Source organism: Malaclemys terrapin, chromosome 7 (assembly GCF_027887155.1).
Source record: "Malaclemys terrapin pileata isolate rMalTer1 chromosome 7, rMalTer1.hap1, whole genome shotgun sequence".
In the NCBI taxonomy this organism is placed as follows: domain Eukaryota; kingdom Metazoa; phylum Chordata; order Testudines; family Emydidae; genus Malaclemys; species Malaclemys terrapin.
In genome coordinates this window covers 85,209,309-85,226,010 of record NC_071511.1, presented here as the reverse complement: position 1 = coordinate 85,226,010, position 16,702 = coordinate 85,209,309, and the positions used below count along the sequence as shown (strand labels likewise).

At 46.6% G+C, this 16,702-nt stretch overlaps 1 protein-coding gene across 3 annotated transcripts in view; it reads left to right on the top strand.

Moving 5' to 3' along the window:
* Positions 1-643: 643 nt before the first annotated feature.
* CHST3 (carbohydrate sulfotransferase 3) overlaps positions 644-16,702 on the top strand; it is a 48,221-nt gene continuing 32,162 nt past the window's right edge. The window contains exons 1-2 of one of the 3 annotated variants that reach the window (XM_054035892.1): positions 681-730; positions 6,662-6,778. The gene's annotated coding sequence lies outside the window, so the exon portion shown is untranslated. Of the gene's footprint in view, positions 731-1,594; positions 1,634-6,661; positions 6,779-16,702 lie in introns of those variants that run through there. The other 2 variants (XM_054035891.1, XM_054035893.1) reach the window with 2 other exon arrangements.

The following is a 16,702-nucleotide window of genomic DNA, read 5'->3' as shown; positions in this document are numbered from 1 at the left end:
GTGTCCCCCCTCCCAAGTTTCCTTTCCTGCAGCCTTTGCCTGTCTGGCCAGATGCGCACTCGGCCACCTCCGCCAGCGCGGAGCGCAGCTTTCCGCCTCGCAAGCACCAAGCGCGGCAAGCGCACGACTTCCCCGAGAGCCTGCAAGCGGCGGCGCGGAGTGTCTCGAACAAAGCCAACAGAAGGGTCCTTGTTAGCGGGCTGCTCCCAGGAGGGGGCGAGCGGCGAGGGGAGGGGCGGGGCAGGCAGCTCTCCAGTCCCCTGTCTCCTCCTCTAGCCCGGGGCCCGCCGCCCGCCGCCCGGGGACCCGCTGGTGACTTTGGCTCACTTGAGAACTCTCCTGCGCCGCCCGTCGCGGGCTCGGCCGCTGACTCCGACCCAGCAGCGACTTTCCGAGGGGCCAGGAGTCGCTCCGGCGGCGGCGTGAGGCTCTGGTGCCTGTACTGGGGGGAGGCCAGCTCGCTCCTCCGCCCCCGGGGGCTGCTCTGAAACCGACCCGACCCTCTAGTCCATTGCAGCCTCCCGGCATCCAGCCCTGGTGCCTGCCAGGGGGGAGAGCCCGGCCGCCGGCTGGGGGAGGCAGCGAGCCCCAGCCTGGCACGGGGAAGCAGCGGCGCTTTCCCCGGAGCAGGCGCTGCGCCGCTGGAGGAGCGAGCGCGGATGGTCCCCTGGCCGGAGCCCGTCCCGCCGGGCAGAGCTCCCCGCGGCCGTCCCCGGGAGGAGCGAGCCGGGTAAGGCAACCGGTCGCGTGCACGGTCCCGGCGCCTCGCCGCCGCTGCTTTTGTTCCTTGGCGGGGCGGGGGGACCCTTCGTGCGCTGATGCCCGCGGCGCGCTCAGCCTCAGCCGAGACCGTGCGCGAGGGAGGCGCCGTCCAGCTGCGCCCTGAGGAGGGCAGGAAACGTGCCCCAAGGAGCGCGGCTGGGCCCCGTGCCCCCCCTCCAGACACGCCCCAGGGTCGTGAGAAGAGCGAGCACAGGCCGGGCGCGGTGGGCCGGGGAGAGCCGGGCTGCACCGGCTGGGGGCAATCCGGGGGGCGCGCGGCCCCTGGTCTGTCTGTAAGTCCCGCGGCACTCCGCCTGCTCCTAGCGTTCCCCTAGTGACTAACCAGTACGGCCAGAAGGAAGGGAGAGAACAGAGCCCAAGAGCAAGCTAGACACGGTGGGTCCCTGGGAGCAACTAGCCGGATTTGGGCTTTGCAAAGGCCACGCTGCAAAAAGGAATAAGCTGCATGAAGCAGAAAGAGGAGAAGATAAAAAGCCGTTCAGCCCAAAGCCCAGGCTGCGATTTGGAGGGTCAGGCTCTCCTGCAAAGCCGGGAGCAGTGGTTGCAACCCTCGCCCGGCAGGAGTCATTACAATGATTGTCCTTCCAACTTTGGGATACAATTCGGGAAAACTTGTGTGTGTGCTGTGCAACGCGGCCTGTTCAGATGGAAGTTTTAGGGAATGATTCATGGAACCTCCTTCCAGAATGTAAATTGCCAGCAGATTTAAAATGAAGCAGCATTGCTGGGAGTGAAAGGCAGTTCAAAGCGCAGGCTAAAATGTGTGTCTTGAATATGCTGGGTCAGCACAGAGCTATGCTAGTTACACCAGCTGAGGATCTGGCCAATTAAGGAAGACCCACACATCCAGGTAGGTGGAAACAAAGAGACCGGTGCTAGGTATGGCTTCTTTTTTCATGACATGAAGAATAGGGAAGTGCAACTATATCAGAAACCCTGCAGTCCGTTTATCTACAGTAGTCCAAAAAAAGGATATTACACAATGGTCAGATGCTTTAGAGAAAGGTGTAAAACCTCCTTAATGCACCACATACCCTGTTTCCCCGAAAATAAGACAGTGTCTTATATTAATGTTTGCTCCCAAAGATGCGCTAGGTCTTATTTTCAGGGGATGTCTTATTTTTCAGAAATGAAAAATGCCTTATTATCGGGGAGGTCTTATTATCGGGGGGATGCCTTATATTACAACGAGAGGCAAAACTGTAAGTAGGCCTTATTTTCGGAGGATGTCTTATTTTCGGGGAAACAGGGTAGTGTTATACAGGGAGAGGGAGGAGGGATTTCTTCCTGATCCCAGCAGAAAGGTTGGTGATCTTTATAACTAGGGTAGCTGAAGATGCGATTCCTATTTAATATCAATAGCTAAAACATTGTATGTTCCCCCGTAGCTCTTTACTTTCTTCAGTTTTTATCATGGACTCACCCACCCACCTCTGCCAGTTCACTTCAGTCTTTAGTTGCAGCATCTTTCCTGGCTGCTATAGACAGCTTTGACAATCTACCTCAGAAATCCACCTCAGATAGGCCTGACATGCAGCACCTTCTGATAATTCCTGGGCTTCTCATGGGCAGAGAATGTCAGCTGCCCTAAACCCCGTCTTGGTTTTGTAGACAAATGCCCATTTGCGACTTCATTTCACTACTGGAGTTAGCTAGATCTGAATGCAGTTCTTCAGGAGAGAAGATCTTGTTAGCTCAGGAGCCTCCCACACCATGTAATTCAGGGGTTCTCAAACGGGGGGCGGGGGTCGCAAGGTTATTACATGGGGGGTTGCGAGCTGTCAGCCTCCAGCCCCAACCCCGCTTTGCCTCCAGCATTTATAATAGTGTTATAAATTAAAAACACTTTTTTTTTTTTTTATTTAAGGGGGGTTGCACTCATGAGTTTGCTGTGTGAAAGGGGTCACCAGTACAAAAGTTTGAGAAACACTGATGTAGTTCTTTTGGTTACTTTGTTAAAAATTAAGGACAGACAGTCCAGCTCTAACTGTGAGCTTCTGTCCAAAAAGAGTGAAGTGTCTGGCTCTAGAAAAGGGGATTTACTCATAAGTTTCTTGGAATTGCATCATTTTTCTTGTCAATCCTGTTTTCTTGCTCAGAAGTGTGGAAAATTCTCCTCACTTACTTCTCTTTCTCCCTGGTGCAGACTGGCGCTGAGCACCAGTTCATGTCTGAAAGTTCCATCCAGAGAGTTCTGATGCAGAGTTGGCATTGGCAGGTCCACCGCAAATCTTGCTAATTCCTCCATTTTAGACTTCAGCCACAGGGATCGGAAGCACTGACTCCTGTTGACTTAGCTGATTGCTGTAGCCAAACTCCGAGATGGAGAAACACATAGGTGTATTCTTCTGTCAGAGCACGTGAGGCTTTCTGTGGATAATTCCTGTTAATATTCCGAGGTCTTATCCACATAAATCCCTCATTCATCAGTGGGAGAATAGATCCCTATATGTATAAACCACAGGATTTCATCTTGACTTAGATCCCTTGGGGAAAGGAGGTAAGTCCCTTTTTGCATTACTCGTCCTTTTCCACTACGAACTGGGGTGATTTATGGGTCCAGAGCAGGGTGATGAAGAGATAATGATGTTAGTCAGTAACGCACACACCTGACTTGTTGCTTTGGGGGGACACTGTTTCCTGGAAATGTGCTATATGCACACAGATGCATTCTGGGATATTCATTCCAATTCCCCAGGAGCACAACAACAGATTTATTTACTAGCTGGAATTCTCTATTTCTTAACACTACTTCTTGCTTCCTGTCCTATCTGCAGGAGTTTGGATAGTGGGATCAGGGTAACATACTGCTTTGTTTACACAATAAAACTGGAGCAAATGCAGGTCTCAGACTAGCCTATTGAACAGGCACAGTGCTCAGCAGTTTCTCTGTTCTCTCAATGCAGGAATGGGTCAAGGGGATTATGAGAAATAGAAAAGGACATTCCATTCCCATAGAAGCTGGGCGACTGTCTAAAAGGGCATTTTCCTAGAGAGGGAGAGAGGGAACCTGAGTTGAGGGAGGGTTTGAAAGCAATTCATAAAATACATATCCTTGAGAAAGAACTTACTGAGACAAAGACATACATTCGTTGTTCCAAATGTGTTCTGGGGGCAGAGCGAGAAGAGCGTGCACACACCAGTCAACGTATCTTGTGCTAGAGAGAAACAGCAGCAGCCAGGCACAACTCACTCCCTCTTTACCTGCACGTATGCTGGGGTGTAAGCCATAGTTCTCAGGACTACTCTTAGCCCTCCTTGGCAGTCTGCAGAGTGAACCACTTTGGGAACCAAGGAGGCAGTGATTGAGAGTTGGGCTGAGAGCAGAGATGGGTCCAGGAGATGATCTCTCTTACTAAGTAGTCTACAGAATAACTAGTAAACTATATACTGAATCGCTTTTTCCCCTTCCCAAACCATTTCCTGTATCATGCCCTTTTAGAGAAATCACATATCTGGATAATTTCTTCAAGGGCATATGGCCCAAGAGGTGAACAGGAGAAGCAGCCTCCTGCTACCCTTGCTTTCTAATAGATAGAAGAGTAGAAACTGAAGCGTTCATCAAGACTCCTAAACAACTCGCCATCTCATTCCTCGTCCGTCCCTACTGCTTTGTCTGCCCCACAAAGACCTCACAGTTGTAGAGAGTTACATTCTCTGTTACTTGTGTGTTTTTCATTTCTCCTGCTTAAAAGCTATCTGATGGCAGAACCCTTAGCTTGAATGTGTCCAGGGCACTGAAGGGGTGAGGTAGGGTCTAGCCTTTCATATTTGTAAAACAAGGGGAAACCAAAGCCCTTAACTCTGTCTCCCGCATCAGTTTTAATTCTATTAAAATTGTTTCCTAGCCCCCCCCCTTACTCTTATTCCTTCTGAGTAGAGGGTTTCTGAGGGCATAATTACATTGCCTGGACTTGTAATGTTATAACGTGAAATGAGATGGCCAGTGCATATAATGAGCTGGTATGGCACACTGTGTTTTAGTGTTTCGTTTGTTCTGGAGTGGATTTGAGACATTCTGAGCTCTTCCACAATTGTAGTTCTTTGTCAGAGCTTCCTGAACATGAGGCACTTGGCCACTACGTTTTTGTTTCTACTTTATACCAGGGTTATAACATAGCAACATTGTGTGTCTACGCCAGAGGATTTTTAACTCCAATTGGTTGGTTATATAAGTTAGCTAACAGTCTGGACGCTCCCCAAACCTTTGTTCCAGGTTTGACACAAACATTTGTGGTGTCCAGGCTGACATGCACAAATGTGGTTGCTAACTTGAGTTAATTGGTAATGCTGATGAAGACAAAACCAGAGTGCAATCTGCTATGGGCTGCCTCCTTTACACCAGTTGGAAGGTATTTACGGAGCCATGAGCGGGATGGAGGATTGGAGAGCAGCTATCAAAATGCTACCTGGAACAAGTCCTCTGTCCAGTGTTGATGTCTTTCCCTGAAAAGCTCATCTTCATTTAACTGTGGTTGAGTCAAGGGAGTATTTTTGGAAGCAGCAAAAATATCCAGTGATGCATATTTCACTTATAGTCAGATCCAGCAAACAATAACAGGATTTTGCTTCATTTCAACAGACTTTTCTGGCAAAAATCCCAGTGGAGGCAACCATAAAGGGGGGGCAGATGACAAGCCAAACAGAATTGCTAGAGAAAGGCAAAACTGCTAGAGAAAGAAAGGAGAGACAATTCCCCTTCTCAGGTGTGCACTATGGGTATGTCAACACGGCATTTTGGAGCAAGCCTGCCAGCCCAGGTTGACAGACTTAGGGGGCTTGCACTAGTGCTCTAAAAATAGCTGTTTAGACAGGGCTTTGTACTTGTGGCTTGGGCTGGAGGCAGGGCTTGGAAGCCCATCCCCTTCTTTAGTCTTCAGAGCCTGAGCTCCAGCCCCAGCTGCAACTTCACAGTGCTGTCTACACAGCTTTTTTTAGAGTGTTAGTGCGAGCCCTGCTAGCCCAGGTCTGTTATCAGTGGAGAAAGGGCCAGCATCCTGCCCTAGCACAGCACCTTATCAGACTGGTGTACTTCTGCTGTAGAGGAAAGAGAACACACAGTGATCCATCTGAACTACAGAGTCATGGCAGCACTACCATTATTAATAAAGCCCCTCATGTCTAAGTCATTGCTTAGTAAAGCCTTTTGGGATTCCACGAGTATAAAAGGCACGATAGAAAAGCAAATCCCATTCTGGTAGTCAAAGCGATCCGTTCCTATTTCAAGGCAGACACAATAATAAATAGTGGGCCTAGAAAGTCCATCTGTATCCAGAATTTTGAAGTAAATACATAAAAAGATTTTTATAAAAATGCCAGTACAGATCTGTTGGCGTTTACCAGCACTTTTTCCTGTTTCCCCAGTCTGTGCTGGGTTGGGAGCCAGAATGCAGCTTCTTTTCTTACAAATGCTCATCTCACTTGCTTTTCTTTTCTGAGTGGATGCTACTGTACCCAGCACACTTAGTCAGTTTAACAGGGCAGTGGAAAACCTATCCAGAGTGGTCTGGAGGAGGACTGTGAGGCAAAGTGAGGAAAATAAATAAGCAAGTCCCCAGCTTGACCTCCCACGAACCCCAGTGAGTAAACAGGCTCAGAAGAAAACCACTGGCATCCATTTTAAAATTAAGTATAACCCTTGCACGTTCTCTCTCTCTTTACATACACACACACACACACATCTACCTAGATATATATTTTCTGGAGTCCTTACTTAGGTACTGAAGTCAATGGGAGTTTTACCTGCAGGATTTGATTCTTTATGTAACACACAACATATAATAAATAATAATAACTAGCTCCTAAATAGCAGTTTTCATCAGTAGGTCTCAAAGGGATTTACAAAGAAGGTGAATATGATTATCCCTGTGTTTTACAGATGGAGAAACTGAGCCACAAAGAGGGAGGTAGTGACTTGCCCCAGGTCACCCAGCAGGCCAGTGGCAGAGCTGGAAATAGAACCTAGGCCCAGTGTTCTATTCAGAAATTTTGGCATGTGAGTCAAAAACAAGTCCATCCTTTTCTCTTTCTACACTCACCAGGGCCAGATGTGTTAGAATTGAGGAAGGGAGGAAGTGGGCTAAGGAGTGAGCCACAGAATGCCCATGCAATTTTCTGGGAAAACTGCAAAGAGTCAGATGCTGTTATAGAATATGGTTGGTTCATGGTTTTATTTGTGAGCTTCATTTCTTGCGGTATGAAAGGTACAATTGGATTATTTTCGTTCTGAGGAACCTTGGGATGTGTGCTCCCTCTCTCTCTCTGCAGGGTAATCTCAACTTTCTCTTCAAACAGCAGTTGATAGGGGTTGGGAGCTTAACCAAGACAGGAAAATATTTCATTTTTCTTTCCTGACATGTCTCTAAGCCCTTCTCCAGTCCTGTTGGGAGAGGATTTCCACTGCAAATTTAAAGCTGCTGAGAGTGGGACTTGTAATGTTCTTTTGTCAGCTTTTTCCATAGGCTTGTAAGAAGTCTGCAGTCTTTGTAAGGGCAAGGGAGGAGCTGGTCTGGCTCATGTACTGTAGTAGGGGAGAGCAGTGGACAGTTTCTCCTGGTAGTACTGCTAGCATGACCACTGAAGAAAAGAGCAGCTATCAGAGAGGAGTGGGTGGGTAATAAACACTCTGATGGTGCCTGTCGTCTTTGTCCTGGCATGGGGTGCACCTGGAAGGAGAAGATGTCAGTAGCAAGTGAATGAGTGAGGAGCCTGGGTAAGGCCATAGCTAACAAGGGGGAATGGGCCAGAATTTTTCTGTTCTTTTACCGTTATAGAGTTTAAGGCCTGAATGGACCATCAGATCCTCTAGTCTGACCTCCTGTATAGCACAGGCCACCAGCCCCACTCAGCAGCCACACACTAACGCAGCAACTGAGATTAGACCAAAGTATTACTGCCACCAGGAGAATAGACAGTTATGTCCCATACGCAAAGAATAGGGTGGACCAAGGTGCATCAGTACCTGAGGCTCTCACAATGGCAGGGAAACAATTAATCAAGATATACTCAGATAATCCTGGCAAGTAACCTGCTGCAGAGGCCGGTGAAAAGACCCCAAGGTCTCTGCCATTCTGACCTTGGGGGAAATTTCTTTTTGAACCCCACATCAGGCGATCAAGTTAGACCCTGAGCATCTGACCAAGAACCAGCCAGCCAAGCACCTGAGAGAGACAGAATGCTCAGTACCATCTCAAAGCATTGGCCCACCCCACCCAGTGTACCATCTCCTGCCATGGCCATCTCTGATGTTTCAGAGGAATTCATTACAGAACTCCCAAGCAAAGAATTTCCACTTGGAAGGCTCTCTCCACAAGGAGAAGGGTTAGAAACTTATTGAAAAACAACAAAGAAAGCTTAAGTCTGCATCAGTCAACTGATAGCCCTTTACATTCTGTTGGAGCCTGCCACCTCATGCTGACAGTCCTTATTTTGCCAGTGAATAGCTTACAAATATGTCTTTCCCTGTGTCAGCTTTGGTCGTGCACACTAGACCTTGCCCAAAGCTTCTGAGTAAACTTCATCTGAAGTTTCTAGAAGAAGCTATTTCTGAGATAAGATGTGGCCAAAAAAAATAAATAAATAAATAAAAAAAAGAAGTTAGACATTTTTAAAAACAGGATTAAAAATTGATTGTCTGAGTTATGGATCTCAAAAACTAATTGCTCAAATCATCTCAAGTTTCGACAGAAATTGTCTGCTGGCCACAGACCATGTACCAAGATATAGGATGTAAAAACCACTACCATGGAGTTTTAAAGCAACTAATTACTATACATTGATAGAAGAAAAAGAATAGAATGGATATTGGACTGGACTGGGCCTCAGGAGATCAGGATTCAATCCCCAGCTCTGCCCCAGACTTCCTGCCTGACTTTGGGTAAATCCCAATCTCTCTGGGCCTCAGCAACCACCTGTGAAACAAAAGCCAGAACACGCCCCTTCTCTCACTTGCATTTTATTTTAACAATGGCTGCTGCTGTGTCCAGGGCTGTGGAAAGCCTATTCAAAGTAGTCTTCCTGTCTTGTCTATCCTTACACAACGTGTAAGGTCTGTGGGGCATGAACTGTCTTTTGCTGTGTGTACATATGGGTTCTAGCACAGCGGGGCTCTGATCTCAACAGGGGCCTCTCGCTGTTACCATAATACAAATAATAATATTTGATATATTTACCCTAGCAAAATAATGGAACAAATATTAAAAAAGAGAGAGAAACAGCTGTTAGCCTGTAGTGGATGATGGGAAAATGAGCAAATGAGAAGAACAGGGCAAGCAATATCAAGGAATTAGTAGCTTTTTAAAAAAAATCTAATTACAAAATGTATGAATAAATAGACTGCAACATGAGTGACTTGTAGAGTCTGTCTTCATAGTTTGCTTCTGTCCTCCAAAGTACTGCAGAGAACAAAGAGGAAGCAATGGTCCATTCTTCTCTTTTGTGGCCTTTCATGGACTACTTTTATTTGAAAACAAAACCAAAAACAATGAAAGAAACAAAAAACCTGAACTGCCCCAGATGACAGAACCTAGAACTTAGGAGAATTGTTAAGCTTTAAGAAAATTAGCAGCATAGACAGAGGAAGGCAGACTGGTGTGGGGAAGATAGGGAGGGAAGAAGGAGTTTTAAAGGTTCAGTTTCTTTTTCTGAGCTTGCTAATAACAATTCAGAAGTGACAAAAGTCTGCCCATATCAGACATCTGCTGTGCTCTCAACACTGGGTGCACATATGCTGTCACTCTTATATCTCTACTAACAAGACTGCTTTTGATCATCCTTTATGCAAGGCCACTGCCGTGTGGCAGCATCCAGACAACTTGTACATTCCCACTCAAACCCATCCCATCCACATATATATCCACCTACGTACTCCTTCCCTATATTCCTCTCCTACACATACACATTACCATCCAGCCCTCTAGATGGCTGGCAGCTAGGGAGATCCAAGTTTAACTCATGCCAAAGCTGGGTCAAAACAGAGGAGTCATTGAGAGTCTGAGGACTTACTCAGACTGGATCCTCTGACTCTTTGCTTACTGGAATCAATGCTGTAAATGATGTGTGGAAGATGTGTGTGTGTGGTGTGGGGGTGTGTGTCTTGTTTGCTTGCACTGGCCTATACAGAGATATGCCAGAATTCTTTTTGCTCAGAGGAGAGATGATATAAATCCATCCAGTTTCTCTCCCTGCAGCAAGAGATTGCATCAGAACCAAGTAGAGGAGAGAGTAAAAATGCTCTTAACCTAAAGTTACAGAGTCCTGGGAGTTTTCCAGGGATGCCACCTTGAAAATCCCTGAAAGTCAGTCCCCTATATCCATCTGAGGAGTCATAGGTAGGGTGGGGCAGCAGTTATTTGTACACTCACTAGCTCCAACTTTTCTGCTCTGACTGAGGCTTTCCAGGGTAACACTGGCTACTTAATTTGGATGGGAGTTGGTCCTATTTCAGGAAGCTTTAAAAATGTACAGTGAGACAACTCTTTTACTCACATATATACTCTTTGATTTTAATTTTTAAATAAAATTCTGCTTGGCCATCATCTTAAACAAAACAAAATGGTCATGTCAGTCAAACGTGGCCCAAGGCTTTCACGCTGTGACCAAGCGACACTCGACCCATGTTCATGCTGCTTCATGTTATGCATTTCCTAATGGGACCCCTTTTTGCATGGCTGCTCCCAGCTTAACTGGCAAGAGGATGGCTACAGAGTAGATTGTCTATCTAACAGTGAGAATGGCCTAGTGACAGGGCCGGCGCAACCCATTAGGCGACCTAGGCGGTCGCCTAGGGGACTACAATTTGGGGGGCGGCGACCGCGGCGGTATTTCAATGGCGGGACCTTCCGCTGCCTCTATGGGGGGCGGCATTTCAGGGCGGGACCTTCCGCCACGTAGGGCGGCAGAAAAACTGGCGGTGCTCCTGCCTAGTGAATATAAATTCACACACGCACCACTCTCTCTATCTAGTGTTCCTATTTTGGGGGCATGTCGCCACATTTACATGCTTAGAATCCCTAAGTCAAGCTGATATTTCTGAGGATGTGTTTTGAAAACAAGCTGTACAATCCACCCAGACTTTATTTTATTTTTACATTAGTAACATAACTTGAGAAAGTCCAGAGGCAGCATGAAAGTTTCACTTAAAGAAAGGGAGCGGGAAAAATTTGTCATGTGTTTCCGAAGCAGGCGTACGAGTTTGAACAACCACTAAAGTGGTTAATACAATGTAGTCTGAAGAGGCAGTCAGGTTAGAAGCAACTTGTAGGCTACAAGGTTTTCTTCAGACTGTGAACAAAGGTAGCACCAGAAACCACAACTAAGACTACACTTCTTATCACACTGCTGTTTTCACAGTGTTTTTTCCTCATTAGCTCTTGTTATTTTTTAAACCTGATAAAGTAAAAAGATGAAATATATATTATAAGCAACTGAAAACAGAGTATTGTAGTGGAAGGAGTTGGTCAGCCTTAACTATTGCAGTGCTACCTGCAGCACTTATAATGTACAGCCAGGAATTAGAAACAAAGCAACTCCCACTTGGCAGGAATATCCTAGTCTATGTATTCTGTTCCATACAATTCTTTGAAGTGGGAATAAGTAGCACAGTGCATTAGTGTATAAGACTTTCCTGTTGGTGTGCAAGATTTAAATCCTATTTAGGCTTACAAATTAAATGTTTGATTTCAGCGAATGTTTGCTCACATCACAAAACTACCATCCAGTTTAGCACTATACATCAGTCTGGTGGTCTGTTTGGTGGAGGCCCAGGTATGGAATAGCAGGAATACTGCAAAAAAGATTGAACTACATGGGAGTTATTGCATTCTGCCTGGCTCTGGCTGTCACTAAGTCCTGCAGTAGCCCCCTCAAAAACTACATGCTGAAGGCAAGACCTTTGGGCTGGGGCAGCAGTTCCCTTTGTGATTGGGTATGTGTCCTAATAAGCCCTCCAATATACTCCTATTCAAGGGTATTCTTGCCTCAGGTCTTTGTTCCAGGCAATGAATCACATGCAGTCCACACAAGTATAAATAATCTACAGCCAATCCATCCATTAAGTGGACTGCTTTTTTGCCATTTATGGCATTAGGTCACCTCTCAAGTGAACTATGCTCTTGCAGTTACTCCAGGCTGTCTGTGAACTTATATATAATGTAAATATTTCCAGGAGCTGTAGCCGCAGTTCCAGTTTGACTGATGGGATGAAATTCAGAGTTGGTTCAAGCAGGCTGCAGTTTCTCTGGAGTTACACCCTCTTACATGGGTCTGAATTTGGCCAATGTAGTCTGCAGTCAGCCGGTTCAGCTTTGGTTTGAAGAAACATCTCTACCCTGCACTAATCAAGCAATAAAACATCATTGATTATTTAGCCATTGAGTGCTGCTTATCCCTGGAGAGTGTGTCTGAGAGGAGTGGTGGGGATGGAGAATGGAAGGATGGAGAAGGGCACAGCAGAGGAGATGAGGAGTCTATGCAAAATGAACAAATAGAAACCCGTTCAAGATTTCTTATGCTAGATGAATTTCCATACTAAGGTAATCCTCGGCCCAACTGACACCAAAGCAGATTCCATTACTGTGAGACAAGGGAGCCTTCGCCCTGTCTGACACTGGAGTACTCCGATTCTAGAACATTAATACTCTATGGCAGCATTAACCAGCTGATACCACAATCAAGTTCAAAGAAGTTGCACCAGGGCATTGGAGAGGAGTAAGTAGTGCTACAGGTTCATTTCCATTGAGTTTTAATTTGTCTCCGATTACAGTCATAAAAGCAGGGGTTGGAGGTGAAAGAAAGGATGCATGAATAAAGGAATCCCAGAAAGAAGTATATTCAGATGCTATTTTTTTCATTTCTTGTGTAACCTGTGCTGGCTTTCGTGTACTATACAACGTGTGTATGTTCCCTGTGCCTACTCTTGTTACAAATTTGGTTGCCAAGATACTTGGTTTTGTGCTCCATCTGCACCTACCCATCCACAAGTTTGGGTTGCAGTATGATTTTACCTGAACGTGTTGCAGACCCAACTGCAGAACCCTTCTCTTTTATCCTGGCTTGGGACTGGCACGGCTTACCTATTTTAAAAGAAATGAAAAGCAGACAAAAATAAGAATCTCTACAAATCATTACACTGTGTAGGCTGCTCAGAACAGTTCTGTAGGCGTCTGCAAAACTAAACGTTTCTCAGCCACGTTGATTCAGTGGAGTGGGGATCAATGTAGACATTGCAGTTAGGGCTGGAGCTCGAGCTGTGAATCCCCTCCCCGAGGCTTCAGAACCCAAGCTCTAGCCCAAGCTTGAATGTATACATAGTTTTAGCACCATAGCGTGAGCCCCACAAACCCAAGTGTGTAGATCTGCCTGTTGAGACTTACTGCCATGGGTTTTAAAACACAGTGTAGACATAGCCTTAGATGCCCTATCATGCAGATGCCATTTTCTCTGGAGGAAGTTTCCCCTAATACTGTGGCAGGAATTCTCAGCTGGTACCATTTTGGCTTCATGTTCCCATTTCAGGAATTCAACTTATTCCTAGTGTAGACACTGCAGTGAAGTATAAGGGCGGGGTCTGGACAAGCTGGAGGTGTGGTCGTTCAGATCAGATGTTTGGCAAACGTTTTCTCAAGACATTGGCTCTAGCTGCTGTGCAGGTGGAAGTTGAAGAATTCCCAGCACTTTTCAGAAAGTAGAAGCATCATCTTTGTGGGCAGCCTGGCCAGAATGCTCTCTTGTTAAGGGCCTGCACAGCTAAGAATCCTGGGCACCTCTCAGGATCAGTCCCTTAAACTAGTTTTAGTATTCAAGGCAGCATGTGAGCTATTGCCGAGCACATAATAATGGGCGCTGGTTGTGCCTGTATAGTCGCTGCATGCCCATGTCTTTGTAAGATATTTGGAGATATAAGAAATGATCTAGGGGGGGAAAAAAGGTTTCATTCTAACATTCTTTTTTTTCCCCACAGATGTGGCTAAAACCAGTTACATCTGTTTCTTACTATCATCAGTATTATGTTCAATGTCAACTCTGGCTGACAGCTTTCTAAACCCCAGAGACCTATGAAAGATTGTATGTTCTGGTGCCTGATGTAACCCTTCTCATGCCAATTCTTAGTAACCCATTCCATGGGCTTTTGGGATGATTTGGTTACATCTTTAGTAGCAAGTGTCAGTAATTTTCCACAATGCTACTGTACCAGCCTGTCCTTTTTGCCTGGGGATGTATAGCTGTGTGTGTCCCTATCTGCAGGTTTGCCTGTAAGAACTGCATTTCTTTGACTAGTATTTATTAACCCTTTTTTATCTGTAAGTTTATTAAGTCTTGACCTTCTTGTCAATGTCAATTGTAACAACCTGAGCCATAACTGAAAAACATTTCTATCTCTAGTTGTGGAGAGAGCAGCAGTCAGTAGATCGGTCAAGCACAGGATCATCACAACCAGGGGAAAGCTCACCAAATCACCTGTACTTAGTGTTACGAGTGGTCTTTCTATTTCTAATGTTGTACGTTCCTTTTGTTTGCTCTGAGACACCTCGAATAGCATGGTATGCGGCTGAGGAAAGCTAACAATGGCTGGATAAGACTGTCCAGGGGTGTAGATGATGTGGCAGAAGCATTTAACAGGGATAGACAATGCTAGTTATTTCTGTTACCTTCCAGGAGTGTGAATACACGTTTACTTCTGTTTTCAAAACATGAAAAATTCCTGTCATCTGCTTGTACAGAATACAGAGTCCATGTGTAGTTTGTTGCCTAGGGCTTTTGAAATCTCTCTGCTCTCAGCGGCTACAGGGCCAAATACAAGGTGAAGAAACGAATGTGTTTGCTGGAATCAGTTCTTCTTTCCATCTGCCAGGATATCCAGTGAGCCCAAGGTAGTATTAAAAATGGCAAGAAACAAAATATCGGTGGCCTCTCTTTTCCGTGCAAGCAGATGATAGCAATTTTTCATGTATTTTTAATATAGCAACAAATAGAAGTACATTCACACCTCTTGGAAGGTGATGAAAATAGTTTAGAAATTGGGTACCTGAGATCAGTTTATACCTTGAAAGAGAAGAAAAGCACAATTCATCCCATTTATTATCCCCTTTTGGGTGCAGTTTGATATCTCTCAGACAGATTTGGGTTAACAGAAGCATTTAATCAGGTTAGATACAGCCATGCTGGTGCCCATCATTTTCCTTTTCCTGTGATCCCAGACTAGCCAGCCCCTGGGTTTTTACAGATTCACAGATCTGTTGCATCGCACCTCCAATCTGATTGAACTACCAAGGCTGCCGCCCCCACTCCGGAGTACCAAATCCAAAACCTTCATCAGCAACATGAACTAACTTTGATTTGCAAGAAAACACAATCCTCCTCCACCCAGAAAACTTAAGTCTCATGGATAAAACTAACTGAGTTAGGAGGTTGAAAGTCAGCTGGAGTAACTTATCCAAGAGGGAAGTGTTAAATGTGCACAGAGACCCTCTCTGTTTCAGCTAACAATGAGCCATTTATGACTTTTCATTCTGTTTCGTCAGCCAGCCGGCAGGCAGGCACACATGCTCAGGATTTACTTCCAGTACTGAAGAAGAGGAAATAAAAAGTGGGAGGGATAGAGTTGGGCCTTGCATTCTCTACTGAGGATGACTGTTAGGAGACCATCTGTCCCTTTTACCTAGAATTTCCTCTTGTCCCCAGGTCCTCCGTTCTGTAATGAGGTCCCAGTATGCCAGCAATGAGCACACTCTTCCTTTCACCAGTTTTTCCCCCTGGACTACATACTCATGTGTTGCCCAATCAGAATTTCACTGTCCTTTGCATACTATCTACATAGGTATTTTTGCTATGCTGAGTAGGGGAGAAGAGCAGGAGAGCAAATTGTTACTCTTCTGCCTCTCCCCTGCAATCACAGGAACAGCAAGGCCCAGTCTGTGAATGATCATCACTGTGGTGATAGAGGGCTGACCTCCCAGTGCCTTGTGGCTGTGGTTGTCAGTACAGACTTGTGGTGCTCACATCTCATATACATTGACATACAATTTTCAGTTTCCTAGAAATAGGTGATGATGTAGTCATATTATACGATACCACTCTTTCCATTCCGCTAGTATCTCAGAATGATATTAAACAGTGGCTACTAACATTAGACATTTTAAAAATCAGCAGGTCCAGATAACTTGCATCCAAGAGTTTTTAAAGAGGTGGCTGTGGAGCTCTGTAGAGGTGCCGGCCGGGGCTCGACCCTCTCCGGGGTGGAGGGGAGCCACACTGGCTCACTGCACACTGCTGAGGTTTGGGGAATTAGTCCAGCCGCGGGAGTCTTTCCTGGCAGCCCTTGCAGTAACTGGATAAGCACTGTAAGCCCAGGCCTTGGGTTGGGGCGGGGCAACAAGGAGTCAGAGGCGCAGGCCCCCAGGCAGGGCTGAGCAGTAACAGTACAAGCACTATCAAGCCCAGGCCCTAGGTCAGGGCGGGGCAATACGGAGTCAGGAGCTCAGGCAGGGCTGAACAACAACAGTAGGCCCAAGCCTCCAAGGCCTGGGGGGCGGGGGGGACTGCCACCCAACTCATGGATGGCAGGGGGGACGCAGGCCCTCCCACTCCACTGCGTCCCAGCCTGGGGCCCTAGCAGTGGCAGAAGACCCACTGCTGTGTCAGTGGGGATCCTGGTCGCAACACACTGACAGGGGTTCTGGCAGTGCTGCAGCCAGACAAGGGTCGGCTGCCCCCGGGCTACTTCCAGACTCCCCCTCGGGTAGTACCTGGGTCAGGGTGTTGTCCTCCGGGGGGTCCAGCACCATGGGTTCCTCAGGGTAGCGGGCAAGCAGCAGGTCCAGCAACTCCTCCGGGTAGCAGGCGCAGGGCAAGTCAATGGCGTGCACCTTGGGCCGCGGGGGTTTCCCAGTCGTGGGCTAAGCTGGAGATGTCTGGCCTGCCC